The following is a 17198-nucleotide window of genomic DNA, read 5'->3' on the forward strand; positions in this document are numbered from 1 at the left end:
ACTTGTACACGGATTTTCAGCATCGTTCGCAGTATTTTACTGGAAAAACATATTTTCAACGTTATTTGTTGCTTATTTTGGCTTGCATGGTTCATCCAAGGGCACAGTGCTTGCAAAGATGGCGACCCGCAGGTGCAGGCTGGTACCTGATAAGGTTGCCATGGACACCGTTAAAGTTGAGGATGAGTTACAGAGTTGTTTTCTTTGCTGTTTTGAGAAAGGGAAGAGCTCTGCTCCTTGGGGTTGCTGTAGGCCACTTTGGCTGGGGACAAGCGGTCAACCACCAATGCGCAGACGCTCATGCCAGAAGGTTCGAGAAAATGCCACCCCGCCTTTGCGCAGGGCTTCTAATGGAGTGCTCTGGAAAGGTCAGACAGAAAGCAAAGGCCTCAGTCGGAGGGGGCGGGGTGCTTCGCTCTGAGCCTGTTGGTTGCTGTGCTCTGTGCCTGGCTGTGTTCCAGGGCTTTCCAGCCGTTTCAGGAAAGATGAGGAATGCCGTTGCACCAACGGTGATGTATTCTCTTTAGATTACTGTCTTTTCTGTGATTTATTTCTGTTGCAGTTTATTCACTTATGTATGCTCTTTGAAAATAAATAGCCGTACAAGAGCTAATTTTTCTTCTAACTGTGTGTGTATGTGTGAATCATTGCATTGCCTACCTGCGTCCAAGATTTGCCCTTCAGTATACTGGTGATAAAAAGATATATGTCTGTCCGTGCACCTTTTGGCAGGCAATACAGAAGGGAACCCTGAGAGGCCCAAGCTTAACTTGTGTTTGAATCCAAGAGGCGCCTACGCTTGGAGAAGGGGAACCTGAGAGGCCTAACAAAGTGGAATACCTATCTTTTTGTGAGACTGAAGGAAGTGAAGCTTGGGGAAGAGAGGCCTGAGCTTGGGGAAGGGAACCATGAGAAGCTTGAGGAGGAACTGTCTATATTTCTTTTGGTTATGTTTTGAACTTGGAAAAGTTAAAGCTTGGGGAAGGGAATCCCAAGGAGCTTAAGTCATTGAAAGTGTTTGATACTACTGCAATAACTGTAGAGACGTTCTTATGAACAGCCCTTTTTGATTGAATTCATTTTTGTGAAACTGACCAACCTACACCTGGTGAGAAGACCACCTGAAATAAACCTTGCCTTCCTATTTTTGCTGAACCAAGATATTTTTCTTTTAAGAGACTTCCTAACACATTGTGAGGGCAAGCACAGGTTTTACTTTGGACATTCACACTTTGACTTCCCTTAGAAACGTTAGGGGAACCATCCCTTTAGTGTTAGAGCAAGTTAGGCTATACACCAACCCAGGAACCTTAGTAAATAAAGGTTTTGAAAACAAACATCTTTGAGTCTGTGTCTCTCTTGATACCATGCCTGTCTCACAGTTGCCATAAGTGAAGGTACCTTCACTTGCGAAAAAAACATAACATTGAAAGGACATCAGAAATTGAGGGATGTGCATTTTCCAACAGAATGTGTACCACGACATGCCCATTGTTTTGCCTTATTTTCAACCAGTGCAGTAGGATTTTTACTGACCCTTGTGTGCATTTCTCTATCCGGATACAGCAACAGTTTGAACCGCTACCATCCCATAAGCATGCCAATCCCTCATTGAGGGATGAAACCGCATTTTCATTTTTTTAGCACTCTCTGCAACAACATATGGTTAGCACTGCCTGTGTGAATCAAGCCTTCATTTTATGGTTATTTTTTAAAAGTCAATAAATCCAATTTAGTTTTAAATAATATGAGCCTTCACCCCTATTCCAGCCCTTAACTATATTTTCAATTGATTCTCCCAACATGCCCTTTGGAAATATGACAATTGACGCTCTTACCATAGCCACATGAATATCACACTTGTTTGAAGTCATTTTCTTCAGAAGTGTAAATTGCATGAAGGGGACGTGTTCTCTTTGCGCTTGGGTGCAAACAGGGTCCCTCCATGCAATTTTAGCCATTTGCACTACGAAGTGCAAAACCAAGATGTAAATGCAGGTTTAATCACCTGTATGTTTTTGTTTTTGTCCTTTCTAGTGCCAATGGAGTAAAAGCTCCCTGCCATCACACAGCCACACACTACTTTTATTAATAACTGTCTCTAATGCTTCCCTCACATATACAGATTCCCATCTACTTAGAATTTACCCTCCCAATTTCTGCAATCCTGATTTATGATCTACTTTGGGTGGACCAACATGCACTAAAACCATCACAAACATTATGCATCAAACTGCCCCACCCAAGTATGACCTCCCTATTTGTTCTACCTGTGCCCCATTTCCCAGCACTTTAATCAACCCTTCCCTTTGCCTTTCCTCCGCAGTCTTTGTTCTGGATCCCCTGGACGGGGGAACAAAATATGGCACACTTTGACAAGCCTCACCACTGAAAGACCACACAGTGGTGATTGGTGCACTATAGAAAAAGCTGGGTAACATGCTACAACATAACTGTACGTTTTCTTCAAATAAAATATTGACAGACTTGACATAACCAGCATATAATGCTCAAATATTAAAATACAGAAAAGATCTTACCGGCCAGCCACTCAAGAGCATTTCATAGAAATCGAGTTCCTACAAAAGAAGAAACAGGCAATTTTACTGTGAATATGTTATTTCAATCATCATATATTTAAGAAAGTAGCTTTCATTTATGTGAATCCCTCCATCAGTTTTCCTTTGTGTTTTAGAATTTGTTTATAGAGTTGATTATAAGGAAACTGGAATGATAACACGTGAGCCTCCACCATCCACATACCACCCCAATAGGAGGAGCATGGTCAAAAGCAATGCATATTTACCCCACAGGCTGCCCCTGTGCCAAAAAGGGTTTTACCAGTTAGGGGCCTTAAACTGTACAAATGACCATAGGGTGTTGAGAGGGCATTTCATAGCCCATAACAGTCATCTGCTGCCTTATTTTAATTGGGATCATCTCTAAGAGTAGTAGGGGCATGAAGGATCTCTCTGCTAAGCATTACTGAAGGACATTTTTCTTACAATTCAGGGTAGAATGGCAAGGAAGTAGTAAAGCATAAAAAGAAATAGAGACTGAAGGGGGGTTAAGAGGAAGAACACAGAGATAGTTTGCAGTGGAGCCGTCAGAAGAGGTAGAAATATGCAGTCGAGAGGTGGGGATAAAGAGCTGAAGGGTGTGACCAAATAGTGAAAATGTGATAAAAGTAATAAAAGAGCAAAAGAAAGGGGAGATGAGAAAAGTAAAAGACATAATGAGAGAATCAGTACTATATTAGTTTCTTTTTTGTCTGTTTAAAAAAAAATGCATTTAATGTATGTGTGTATGTATATATATATATTATAGGGCGGCGGTCGCCTACCTATACTTAAGGTGAGCCGGACTGCAAATTATGGGAATGATTTGTTAATAGATAAAAAGATTATTGAGAAAACAAAAAACAACAAAGTTGCGGCCTAGTCCCCATTAATTTTCCCATAGACAAAAAAGATTTTTTTTCCCGGACCGCACAGCCCAAACCGCTTGAGGAATTTGAACCAGGTGTTTGTTTTGTTTGTTTGTTTATTTTCATTCATTTGTAAAGCGCGCCAGATCCAAGGGTATCAGGGCGCAGGAGCATCAAGGATATTCTCAGCTTGGTTACAGTGCTGTATAGTAATTTACAGGCACGAACATCGGTAAGTAAGTACAGGTACAAGAACAAGGCAGAAACATTAAAATGCAATTTACAAAATGTACATAAGGAAGGCAAGCATAGGTGAGGTTAACGGTCATTTTCCTTTATCCTCTGAATGTAGTTGCGCCCACAGTGGGGGTAGGTTTGAGGTGTCCTTAAGGTGGGTGGCAGGGAGTTCCAATGTTGGGCTGCTTTCACCTGGAAGCTATTACCACCAGTTTTGGTTTGTTTAAATCTGGGGACTGTAAGTAAGTTGGAATTTGCAGTTCTGGTATATCGGTTGGGGGTATATCTCTTAAATCTGTCAAAAAGGTAGCAAGGGGCTGCATTATTGACACATTTGTGCGTCAGAGAAGCTACCTTGAGCATGATTTTGTCAGTTGTGGTGAGCCAGTTGTGGGCTCTTCTGATACTGGAGATGTGTTCTTTTTTGGAGGTGCTCAGAGCTGCTCTGAGAGCACTGTTTTGTAAAATCTGGATTTTGTTTGTGACATATTTATTAGCTCCAACATATAGGGTGTTACAATAATCCAGTTTTGACAGGATTAAGGCTCTGGCTAAGGTAGTGCAGCTCTGGGTTGAAAGGAAGGGTTTAGCTGCTCTTATTAATTTACAGGTGTAGGCTGTAGAGGAGGCCATGGAACTAACCTGTTTGCGGAAGGATAGGGTGGCGTCTAGATAGAACCCTAGCATTTTAACTTCTTTGGCTACATTAATAGGATTGCCATCTATACTAAAGCTAGCATATTTGTGATTCAGTTTATTTAAGTTAGGGGTGGAACAAAGGATGATGAGCTCGGTCTTGTCATCATTCAGGCATAGACTATGAGAAGCCATCCATGCCTGGATGATGAGGTACACCCTGTTCACCAAGGCCAAATCCTTGTCGTAATCTCCCGTCAGTGGGATGAGGATCTGGATATCATCAGTATATATAGTGTAGGGGATACCCAGACCATCAAGATCATCGAACAGGGGCTTCGTGAACACGTTGTACAAAGTGGGGGAGACACATGACCCCTGGGGAATTCCGCAGGTGATGGGGATAGGGTCAGCAGAGGCTGAAGTAGAGAAGACACGCATAGACCTGTTGTTGGGGAAGGATTCAATCCAGCTGATAGCCTCTAGCGAGAAGTAGGCTGCCGAGTCTAGGTGGTTGCAGAGAATTCTGTGGTCTATTAAATCAAATGCTGCTGAAAGATCAAGTAGAAGTAGTAGAGCAGTTTTCCCATTGTCTCTAAGAGTATCAATTTGTGCCTTAAGGTCGATGAGTGCAGTCTCTGTCCTGTGCTGGGGTCTAAAGACCGACTGACGGAATCCCAGGTGTTTTTTTTCTAGGTATTGTTGTATTTGCAGATAGGCTGTCTTATCTAGTATTTTGAGCAGGAATGGGACGGTGGTGATGGGTCTGTAGTTTGTGGATATCGAGTGGTATAAGGAGGGTTTTTTTGAGTAGAGGGAGAACCCATGACTCTTTAAGATTGCTGCGGATGGTCCCTGAGGAGAAGGAGGAGTTGATGAGCTTGGTGATGAAGGGTGAGAGGTCTCTGGCAGCATCTTTGATGATTTGTGAGAGGCAAGGGTTGCCCTGGTAGTTCAAAGGTTTGAGGCTAAGAATGATTTTTTCGACCTCTAACATGAAGACTTTGGAGAAACTGAAGCGAAGGGGGGGTTTAGGTGTGGAACAAGGGGGGTGTTGCTTTTTCTGAGTTTTAGTGGAGCGATGGAGTCTAGAGCTGATCTCATGATTTTGTTGTAGTTATCTACAAGGGAGTGAGGGTTGGAGATTTCTGATAGTGAGTTCAGGGTCGGGAGAATAAGGGTGATGAGTTTTCCAGCTGTAATGTTTTTCTGATTTCTCGTTGGAATGGCTGTAGCAAGTGAATTATTAGTGGTAGTTGGGGTTGAGGCCTCAAGGGAGAAGGTAAGGAGATGGTGGTCAGACCAAAGCTGGGGCGAGATGGCGGTGATGGAGGCCAAGCAATTATAGTCCGCCACCCAGTCGAGGGTTTTCCCCTTATTGTGGGTGGGGAGGGTTCCTCTTTGGTTAAATCCTAACTTAGATAAGGTGTTGTCAATAAGGGTGGCCTGAGTGTCATTGGGGTCTTTAAAGCCCAAGTTAAAGTCACCTAGAAGAAGGCTCCGGGACAAGTTCTTTAAGTTGTTAGTGGGGATGGTTATATGGTCTTCCTCAAATGAGCCTAAATGGCCGGGGGGTCTGTAGAGTAAATGAATGGTGAGGGTTTGGGAGTTGGCAATGGGCAGTTTAGCTATTAGCGATTCACAAGATGTGAAGTTGTCCGAGGTGGCAAGTCTCATGTTAAGATGAGTTTTGGAAATTATGGCGAGGCCTCTGGATTCTGTTCTGTCTGCTCTAAAGATAGTGTAATCTTCCGGGATGGCTAGCATAAGGGCTGGGCCAGCGGGTGCGTGGAGCCAGGACTCAGCGATGGCTAAAAAGTCCCGTTTTTCTTCTAGTATAAGGTCTGCTATGTCTGAAGCATGGGCTACTAGGGAGCGTGCAATTATTAAGGTGCCTCTAATAGGAGAGGTGATGGTTTTGGTGGGAGTTGGTGGAGTGACTTTATTGTAAGGCTTGTGCTTGACATTGGTGTTAATAGGGTTGAGTGTGAGTCTGTTCACGGCTGGAAGGTAAGTTGTGTACGTATAGTCGAGTTGGTCAGTTTAGAGTGGAAGGTGTCCCTGGCGTGAGGTTTGTATAGTTTTGGTAGCCTGGCATAAAGTCTGGACTTTCTGGCAGAGTGACTGCAGGGGGTAGACAACTAGGCTAGTGTAGCAGAGTGGATGAACGTTGCAGGTGGATGGCTGGGAGTCATGGTATTGGAAGGTAGGGTGTCTGTGCAGGCCAGGGTGAAGATTGGGCTTAAATGACTAGATAAGTGGATTAAGTGGATAATTACTCTCAATAGGACAGAGTAGATACCTGGTAGATACATTGTGTTAGCAATTGGTAATACCGGGGAATCTGGTCATACAAGTGCATCAGAACAAGGCAGTTCAGTTGTAGCGCTGCAGTAGCAGTCAAGGCAATTCAATATAGGTGCGACAATCAAAATAGCAGTACAGTGCTCTGTGATAGTTGGGCTTCATCAGAGAGGCTATACGATTACAGGAGGGCTAATTCATTAATGCGTGGGGTGAGAACATGTGCTAGGTATTTGAGTACACAGTTCAGGGGTGGCCTAGTCGGGCACAGTATGCAGTTTCAGAAGTAGGCTAATTCAGGAAATTGTTCAATACACTTGTGGCAAGGTAGAATAAACATACGTTGTTTGATCTAAAATGTTGGCAAGAGTGCGTTCGATATTGCAGCAAACATTCAGAATAGACATGCATTGTAAATACACATTCAAGCACAGGCACACTGTTTTAAGTGCATCGCTGAAGCACAATATCTAAAAATAGGTAGGCGCACAATAGGTGTGAGCTTGCATACATTATCACTGAAGTCGCAGGCTGGTTCAATATTGCAGTAAGGGGGTTCAGAACGCTGAGCATGAAACCATGCATTAGGATGGTGTGAAACAACTTGTAAACGAAGCGTTGACTCATGGCCCTTTTGTGGTTTGGGGTTATTCCATCTAGTAGTTTTTATAATATTTGATGGAAAAGGGGTGCCCTTTCACTAAAATGTATAGCTATAGCTCAGGTAAACTGCCAAGAAACCTGGTGTTTACAAATAAAACATCCACCTTCTTTTTTTTTCTCAATGCGAAAGATACTGTCACGACCCTCGCCCAAAACCCCCTCTGGCAAACCCATTGGCCAGGTGGAGTCAGGACTCGGGCCTTTAGAGCCTGGCATCCTCTTCAAAAGCCCTCATGGGGCCAGTCCTGCGCCTATGGCACCAGGGTCATACACCATGAACAACAATGTGCTTGGGAAATACTTTATTGTATTGTCAGCCAACATGGAGGCATCCACATAGCTTGGTTCCCTAAGAACCAAGCTATGCCGTCTAGTGTTTTGGGTGTGGCAGGCCTGGAACTACTTTCCCTGGTACTACTTTACCTGGGCTATATAAACCACACCCTGACTGCAGAACATGCTTTGTGTTACTTTGCAGCTTGCAACGTGACGCTCACCATGTCCAGTTATTCCCTCGAACCTCGGAGAAGCAGAACCTGCAAGGAGACAAAAGGAACATCATTAGCAGCAGCATTTTACCTGCAGTCTTCATCTTTAAACAATCGCAGCTACTGAGAACAGCTTCCTCGAATCTGCACGCCTCCCGGACAGAACGACCTGAAAGAGGAAGATAGAGGCAACATTAAAGAAAGCTGTAGAGACATTTACAAATTACGAACTGCTCAAAAGGCTTACCTGGCTGGTCGCCTCTCGCTGGCACCACTCCGGACATTCCACTCGCGCTGAAGAACACCGCGACCTATAAGGAAGGAAAACACAGGTTAGCAAAGGCAAGACTTTGCAGCGCTGCGCATAGCGCTTACTTACCGCGTCATAGCGCTCTTAATGCGCCATCATTTACCAGCGGGGCTCAACCAAGCCAGTTTGCTGCGCTGAAGCTCCGCATATCTAAGGGAGAAAAAGGAGACATTTTAAACAAAGAAAGGCATGCAGGATAGCAACAAAACTAAAGAACAGCAATAAGACCTACCTGAACAATATCAAACGGGCCGGCGTCAGTGAAGTAACTGGACCGCACTCGCCCATGATAGACAAAGCGCCCTTGCAAAGAATGTAGGACGGAGAGCAAGTCTAATTCTACCACAAGGCAGAACCTTCCCCGCAGACCACATTAGGGCAAAGCTGAGAAGCATACCAGCGAATAACCCGGCTGGGTGGCGTCACTGTGGATACCAGTTGAGCGTAACAGATACCCGCGGTTATACACCAGGTTATAGTAGAGAGTATCGAAGAATAAAATGCAGAGAAAAGGCTTTTGCAGGTCAAACAACATGCACATGCCATCAGGCAAGAGGTGAGGGGGAGCAAGAGGACACCAAGTGAAATTTGGGAGTTGGAGGGGGCCTAGGGACTGAGTTTGCAATACAAAGCTTTTCTGTAACCTCAGCTATCAGACAGAAAAGCCACGAATAGCTGGCATTTCATAGCAAACTGCGTCACTGAAACAGTGATAGTTGTGGGGGGAATGGGAGAGGGCAGAGAAGATGAGGAGGCCTTCAGGGGAAGGGGTGGAGCTGGCACAGATGATGGGGGCACTTGGTGAGCGCCTGGGGGGGGGATAAAAAAGCATTTTTTCCTGCCCTTTTTTCCAATATTCGCTGCTATAAAACTAAACATACCCATTGCTATCTGTAGTTCATATTAAACTTGTCATCCAATTATCCCATCCATGCAGTAACTAGGAGTGACCCTGCTTAGCTTCAAACAAAGGAAGGGGCTGGCCCACTCAGGCAATGTTGCCTAATAAATAAGCAGAAAATATAAAGGGGGAACCCAATATTCAAGGATAGTGGACTACATAGGCCCACTTATTGGGCAACATGACATATATAAACATAGAAGTCACCCTTGCGGAATGTCCAATATTAATTTATGTAGGGACAGAAACATGTTGGGTTGAAGCACACTGATGAGTCTGTATGTGCTTAGAGATTATTAGAATTAGGGTCTATTTCATGTACAAATAGGTGAGGATAACATATACACATGGATTAGCATTGAACAACAACAATATGTGATTGGTTTCAGTTTGTGAGTACATCTATTTACATTGTGTTTGGACACTTTCTTTTCCATTTTTACAAGCACTTATTTCATATGGAGTTTTGATAACATATCTTTGTAGTATGTGATGTTTCTATGATGTTCCATATGAATATGTATGCATAAAATGTTTTTCAAACTTTTTTAACTATATGTTTGATAGAAAAATATGTACATTCTGCATTTTTGTTTTTTTGCAACCATTTACTTTTGTTGTTGCCTTCTATGTTTATATATGCCTAATATATGAGCACAAGTTACACTTAGATCAACATGGCCTGAGGGGGCCACCCCTTCAAAGCTTTGAAGCTAAGCAGGGTCCACCCTGATTACTGCATGGATGGGACATAGTCCAAAGTCCTGGATGCCGTGTGTTTTCTAAGTTTTAAATATCTCACAACACACTAAGAAAACACACGTCATCTGCATTATTTTTTTTAAAAACCTGCTACTGTCGGTGTTTGAAAGTATTGTCCTCAGACAATTTGTTTGCCTTTTGCTGAATTGCATTCTATTATTTGTAGTCTCCCAGTCACGATGAAGGGAATAATGCCATAATTGTTCACGTTTTGCCTAACGTAGCTCTACAAGGATTTATACATTTGAGTGACACTATGTTATGTGTACTTTTCAAGTAATCTTTAGGAGGCAGAGTATTGTTGAAAGCCAGACATGGGGATCAGAAGGGGAAATTATTTATTTATTTATGTATTTAGATACAGGAGGAACATGCACTTTTGATCACAAAAGAGCGTACAATAGATAAGAAATCAGATTTGATGGGAAGCAGTGAGATTCTTACAATGGTTTGAAGGACATTCTACCAGGTTGTGGAGGGGAGTAAAAGAAACAGTCACAGGCGACAATACATAAGTGGACATACATAGATTAAAGACAACCAACATTGGACATTTTCAAGTGCCAGCACAGGTCGCGGTACGGCCAACTGTGCTCGGAATGTGACCATGATGGGTGAAGTGCTAGAGTGGAGGCAGCGGAAGTGATGGACAAAGGCAGGTTAGAGGCGAGAGAGAAATGTAAGCTAGCAGGCAGATGAGAGAGAGAGCAAGTAAGTCATCAGTATTTGCCCATGATGTGGCAAGAGAGTTTGTAATCCTGGGCACTGGTGCAGGTATTCTCCCCTGATTGTGGCTGCTTTTCAGGGCAAACAGTAAAGGAAACGTGGGAGGACAGCATAACTTTTTCAGAGAGTGGACGCAACACATTGGGGTATTTTGAGTTCGGCAAACTTGCTCAAGTATTTGGCTACCAGGATTTTATTCAGGTTGTCATGTTCCCAGTGCAGACGCTTACCCTCAAGACCATAAGCACTTGTTTCATATTGGGATTTTGTTTCCCAGGGAATATTTCACTACAGATATCTGGGTTTAAAAGGTGAACACCTTTTATACTTTGCCAGCTTATTTATTGGAACATTTCCCCTTATTTTTCTGGTGTTCATTACTTTTTTAAAAAGTCCAATGCAATTTTGTTTTGCACACATTCTTCTAAGGGGAAAGCCAATTAAACTACATTTGTATATTTCACTTTAAGATATATTTTCACTTACTGTGCATATACTTATGGGTACCAGCTTTTGATTTTCGCTATGGAGTCAAAAGTACCAGGGCATATGTTATTCTTGCAGCTGGTCATTTTTTCCCCTTTTCTGTGGGCTTAAATGCTGCTAGTTGGGGTTGTGCAATGTATCACAAAAATCACCAAGAGACCAGCCATAAATCAAGGGGCTTGTAGCACGCTGCTGAACCAAATCGTGTGATCCTTGGCAAATAATTTAATCTCACTGCGCATTGCCTTATAAAAGTGTGAGTTCTCAAAGCCTGTCATTTTTCATACATAACAATATCACTGCCAAAACAGGTCAAAATCAGTCTGTGATTGATGAACCTCTTTGAGCAATGGATTGCAAGTGTTGTAAAATATAGAGTGGGCAAAGTCATAGACTGTGCCCACTGGCCATGGCGAAAGGCCATGGCTGATGGTCTGGTAGTATTTTAAAATGGACAGTTGGCACGGGCGAACGCCATGGCTAGTGGTCCTGTAGTCTTCTAAAATATACAGTGGGAATGGCCGAATGCTGTGGCCAGAGGCCATGGCCAGTGGTGCGGGAATAATCTCTGGAATAACAAAACCTTTTGACACGGATGTCATCAGTGATGTGATGTAATTAGTGATGTTACCAGTGATGTCATCTGTGATGTCATCATTGTGGTCATAGGCTGCACAACAGGGAACAAAGTTTTTTCCTTGAATATATATATATTCAGTGAAAACAAAACCATAGAAATTTGGCAGATGATGGAAGCTTTGCCACCTTAACTAGGAGGCCCCCATTGTGCAGCCCCTAAGCACATTTATTACATAGTGCATGTCAGATGCCATCAGTGATGGCATCATATGAGAAATCAGGCAGGACACCACATATGTACATAAATACCAGTCATTGGGAAAACATTTTGGACTGTATTTGTAGATATAGCACAGATGCAATATATCTGCCTTTATGAAGGTCTGAAAACATGTGTCAAGCATTGAAAATAATGGTTGGGGAACTACAGAAAGTTGGACTTGCACTTAGCAATCTACAATTTCAGATTCAATACAGACAGGGGTTTGCAAACTTAGGATCTCCAGAGGTTTTATATTACAACTTCTGCTACCCCTACCTAGCAGTGGCAATGGTGAAGGATCCTGGGAATCATAGTCCTTAAACACATAGCGGAATGCTGGCTTCAACTCCGCCACTAAAACAATTACAATGTTCATATGTCCAGTACATTAGCTACTCTAGTCCTGATAACCATGTGTTCTCACTACATGAAAATGTTTTTTAACATTGTTGACCCTCGCAGGCCACCTGCTCTAACCTTTACCATTTGACATTGCCAAAGGCTACCTTTTGATTTGTTATTCTGAAAATAAGTAGTCTTATATGAAAATACGATAATTTCAGATACTGTTCCTTCTCATGTATGTTGTATTCTTTGTTGGTCTAGTGCAAGGTCATAACTGTACTACCAAAATGTCTTCTTTGCGTTGGTAGACTCTTTTTAGAACAGAGCGATAAAGGTAATAGACTATCTTTTAATTGTAAATACTCATTCCATGCGGGTAACTCTGGTGAAGGAATACCATGACTGTAAATAGACAGTATTTTTAAATGCAAACTCCAATCAAGCTTTGCACTTGAATCCACCCTTATATGCAGAAACATATTTATCAAATGCTACATCTCTCTTCCTTGCATACATAATCTGCTGTACCATTAATAGCATTGATGAAACCTTAAGTGATGTCATGTGTGATATCATCAGTGATGTCATTTGGGATGTCATCAGTGTGCTTAGGGGCTGCGCAATAGGGGCTTCATAGTTAAGGTGGCATAGCTTCCGACACTTGCTGAATTTCAGGGGTTTTGCTGCACTAAATAAGCACCTTAATGTCACTTGAACTGAGGTTTTTAACTGAATATTAAGGGTTTTGTTATGCTATCCCTCCCCCACCTGTAATTCTGTCTTTCTTTCTAATAACGTATATATCATATCTTTTGTTATCAATATCTGTTCTTCAAGTATGCAACATCAGGTTTATCAAGGATTTAATCTTTTTTTTTTGTCCACTAGATAAGAAAAGATTAATAATGGTGTACTGTGGTGAGGAAGAGTGAGGCGCAGTAGTTAGGGATTGTGATGAGGAAGAGTGAGTTGGTGGTAGTGGGACCCTTTGATGAGGAAGAGTGAGTTGGTGGTAGTGGGACCCTTTGATGAGGAAGAGTGAGTTGGTGGTAGTGGGAACCTTTGATGAGGAAGAGCGAGTTGGTAGTAGTGGGGTACCTTGATGAGGAAAAGTGAGTTGGTGGTGGTGGTAGGGTACTGGTAGTAATGTTTATTTATAAAGCACCTATACACAGGCAAGAGTTTCAAAGCGCTCATACTGTGATGAGGAATAATGACATGGTGATATTGGGATACTGATGAGGAAGAGTGAGTTGGCGGTAGTGGGTAAATGTGAACTAGAAGAGTGACATGGTGGTGGTGGAGGGCTGTGAAGATGAAGAGTGAGTTGGTGGCTTTGGGTTACTGTGACAAGGAAGAGTGATGTAGTGGTTGATTGGTACTGTGGCAGCGAAGAGTGATGTGGTGGTAGTGGGGTACTGTTACGAGGAAGAGTGAGGTGGGTAGTACGGGACTGTGATGAAGAACAATGGGGTGGTGGTATTGGGGACCTGTGACAAGCAAGAGTGAGTTGTTGGTAGTGGAGTACTGTGACAAGGAATAGTGAGGTGCAGTAGTTAGGGACGGACTGTGACGAGGAAGAATTAGATGATGTATTGGGGTACTGTGATGAGGAAGAGTGAGTTGCGGGAAGTGAGGTCCTGTGAAGAGGAAGAGTGACATTGTGAGAGTGGGAGACTTATGAGGAAGAGTGAATTGGTGATAGTGGGTGACTGACAAGCAGAAGTGAGGTAGCGGGGGACTGTGCCAAGGAATGGTGAGATGGTCATAGTGGGGGACAGCGACGAGGAAGCATGACGGTTGGTGGTTGTGGGGCTCTGTGATGAGGAAGAGAGACTGACAAGGAAGAGTGAGGTGGTGGCAGTGAGGGACTGTGATAAGGAATAGTGAGGGGCTGGTAGTGGGGAAATGTGAAAAGGAAGAGTGACATGGTGGTAATGGAGGGCTTTGAAGGGGAAGAGTGAGTTGGTGGTATTGGGTTACTGTGACAGGGAAGAGCGAGTTGGTGGTAGAGTGGTACTTTGATGAGGAAGAGTGATGTGGTGGTAGAGGGGCACTGTGGTGGTATTGGGGTATTGGGGTATTGTTACAAGGACGAGTGAAGTGGGGGAGTGCAGGACTATGATGAGGAAGAATGAGATGGTGGTATTGAGGTACTGTGACGAGGAAGATTGAGTTGGTGGAAGTGGGGTTCTGTGAAGAGGAAGAGTGATGTGGTGATAGTAGGAGACTGATGAGGAAGAGTGCGTTTAGATGGATTTCTGAACTCTGTCCTGGAGGGGCAGAGGTTCAGAAGGCCAGCCTAGTTTCTTGGAACAGGGTCACCTCTGGACAAGCCAGACCAATCAGGGTAGCGATGGCAGCGGTCAAGACTAGGTCTCAAGAGGGGTGAGGGTGACTAAAAGCCTGCAATGAGCACATAAAGCAAGGACACTTACAAATTACTCCAGGCAGGTGTTATATTAAAAATATAGACACATTTATTACAAGGCCTTTGTAACATCGACCGTAGTAAAGAATCACGGTAAAACTCAAGTAAACCAACACATCATAATCAATACAATATATATACATGACCGAGGGGTCTAACGAGTTAGAGGCACGAAATATGCAGACCACCTAGATGGGGAGGAAAACGGGCAGTGCAAGTAATCGTTAGGACCAGTTCGACATCAGAGACCACCTAACTAGAAGGAAGTCCGAGCCCTACGAAGAGTGGAGCCTTGTGCTCAAAAGTACCTGCACACACGGGTGCCAACGGGCCAAGGAGTGTCTCTTCGGGGAAATCAGGCAGTTCAGAGAAGTGAAAAAACGATGGCGAACAGACCTCCGCTACTCAAGCGCGGCCTCCACTTGTGGGCAGAAGCAGGGCGCGAGTACGGAGAAAGGGGTGCTGCTTTTAGACAGTGGGGGAAAGCCACAGGCTCCTGCAGGAGGGAGACCGGTTCAGGGTATTGACTACTCACCGGTCCCCGATGCAGGCAGACCCAGGCTTCTCCGGGTTAGTTTCTTCGCTGGCAGGTTCAGATGCGATCAGAGGGACGTTTCAGCGCCGTGTAGATTCCGCGGCAGCAGAAGTCAGGGTCAAGGGTGTCCCAAACACAGCGAACACGCACAGTTTGTTACCACAGCAGGGCAACTCGGCAACCGCTTGTATTCCAGGCCCAATGTACACGTCTCACTTCAGACCTGGGAACGCCAAGTGTACGAATCGTGTGAGAGTGTCGAGGGCTCGGATTTCAGCAGCAGCCAGACGGCAGTGACAGAGCAAGGTTCCTGTGTAGGCTGGTCAGTCCACTGGATGGCCCAGGGATGCTTCCGAAGGCTTACGTACAGGAGCTGGTGAAGGTGCCGAGAATAGTTGTTCCCACTATTCTAAAGGGTCGAAGCGCCAGTACAGGCCTTCTCGTATGATCAGAGGCAGAGGGGTCTCACAGGACGACAGCAGTGCAGGGTGCTAAACCTTCAGCGGGTCACCAGCAATTCCTCGACTCAGCTTCTTAGTTGCAGGATACTTGGCTCCTTTATCCTTCGTTCGTGAGAACTCAGGAGATCGACATGGTAGTGGTGTTTCCAGCCTCCTCTTATCCAGAGTTCCCTTCGTGACAAAACGGAGAGGACCCAATGGGAGATCTGCTCACAAAACACTCACACCATACGTGAACCTATCATGGACCATGGTGGTCCCAGGCATTCAAGACACACTAGACTCTCTGGCACCCAGGATGTGTATTGGGACCAGACATCCCAGCCCACATCCTGGAGGCTCACACCAGGCCTGTAGAAGCCTGCGAAAGCATCTGTGTTTCGCGGGAAAGTACATGCCCAAATAAGGATGGCCCCGGATCGGCTCGACCTGGGGAAGGTGAAAGGGCAAGACGGTCAGCAGACAGGACAAAGAACCTCGTGGTCTGGCCATTTTGGAAGCCAGGCCACCCATTTTGGCCAAACGCGAGAAGCGCGGTTAACAGGGCAAAAGGGAGTTCAAAACACAAAGAAACGATCGCTTCCACCAGTCCTGTCCGTGACATACTTGCACAGTTTGTTAGAAATCCATCGAGAGTTTCTAGGGCCTGTAGAATGACTAGAGACCCAAGAGTGCAGTAACTTAGCTTACAGTGCCCTCTTGTGCCATGTTGCGCGAAAGCTGCAACATGAGAAAAGAACTACGGAAAACAACGTTTCCCGGTACTGACTGACTTAAGGGCATGTCAGTTTCCCCGTAAAATGGAGCGAAAGCCCAGAGGAGTGTGGCAGGAGGCCGCGCTTCTCTGGCAAAGTCTAGATCAGGGTGTAAAACAACAGCAAAAAGTTTGGGGGTTGCCCCCAAAAGTTTGGAAGGAAAATTACCTACAATATGAAATCTTTCCTAACAGAGTGAATTGGTGATAGTGGTGGGCTGACAAGGAAAAGTGAGGTAGTGGTGGACTGTGACAAGGAATAGTGAGCTGTTCTTAGTGGGGTACTGTTACGAGGAAGAGTGAGGTGGGTAGTACGGGACTGTGATGAAGAAGAATGAGGTGGTGGCATTGGGGACCTGTGACAAGCAAGAGTGAGTTGTTGGTAGTGGAGTACTGTGACAAGGAATAGTGAGGTGCAGTAGTTAGGGACGGACTGTGACGAGGAAGAATCGGATGATGTATTGGGGTACTGTGATGAGGAAGAGTGAGTTGCGGGAAGTGAGGTACTGTGAAGTGGAAGAGTGACATTGTGAGAGTGAGAGATTTACAAGGAAGAGTGAATTGGTGATAGTGGGTGACTGCCAAGCAGAAGTGAGATAGTGGGGGACTGTGCCAAGGAATGGTGAGATGGTCATAGTGGGGGACAGTGTCAAGGAAGCATGACGGTTGGTGGTTGTGGGGATCTGTGATGAGGAAGAGTGACATGGTTATAGTAGGAGACTGACAAGGAAGAGTGAGGTGGTGGTAGTGAGGGACTGTGATAAGGAATAGTGAGGTGCTGGTAGTGGGGAAATGTGAAAAGGAAGAGTGACATGGTGGTAATGGAGGGCTCTGAAGGGGAAGAGTGAGTTGGTGGTATTGGGTTACTGTGACAGGGAAGAGTGAGTTGGT

At 44.5% G+C, this 17198-nt stretch overlaps 1 long non-coding RNA gene across 1 annotated transcript in view; it reads right to left on the minus strand.

Moving 5' to 3' along the window:
* The window catches only part of LOC138521889 (uncharacterized), a 127402-nt gene that overhangs the window by 65970 nt on the left and 44234 nt on the right, over positions 1-17198 (minus strand). The window contains exon 2 of the long non-coding RNA XR_011283162.1: positions 2541-2579. This is a non-coding gene — a long non-coding RNA (uncharacterized lncRNA). The remainder of the gene's footprint in view (positions 1-2540; positions 2580-17198) is intronic.

The sequence above is a fragment of the Ambystoma mexicanum genome, chromosome 1q (genome assembly GCF_040938575.1).
Source record: "Ambystoma mexicanum isolate Mex_15411 chromosome 1q, UKY_AmexF1_1, whole genome shotgun sequence".
Lineage (NCBI taxonomy): Eukaryota > Metazoa > Chordata > Amphibia > Caudata > Ambystomatidae > Ambystoma > Ambystoma mexicanum.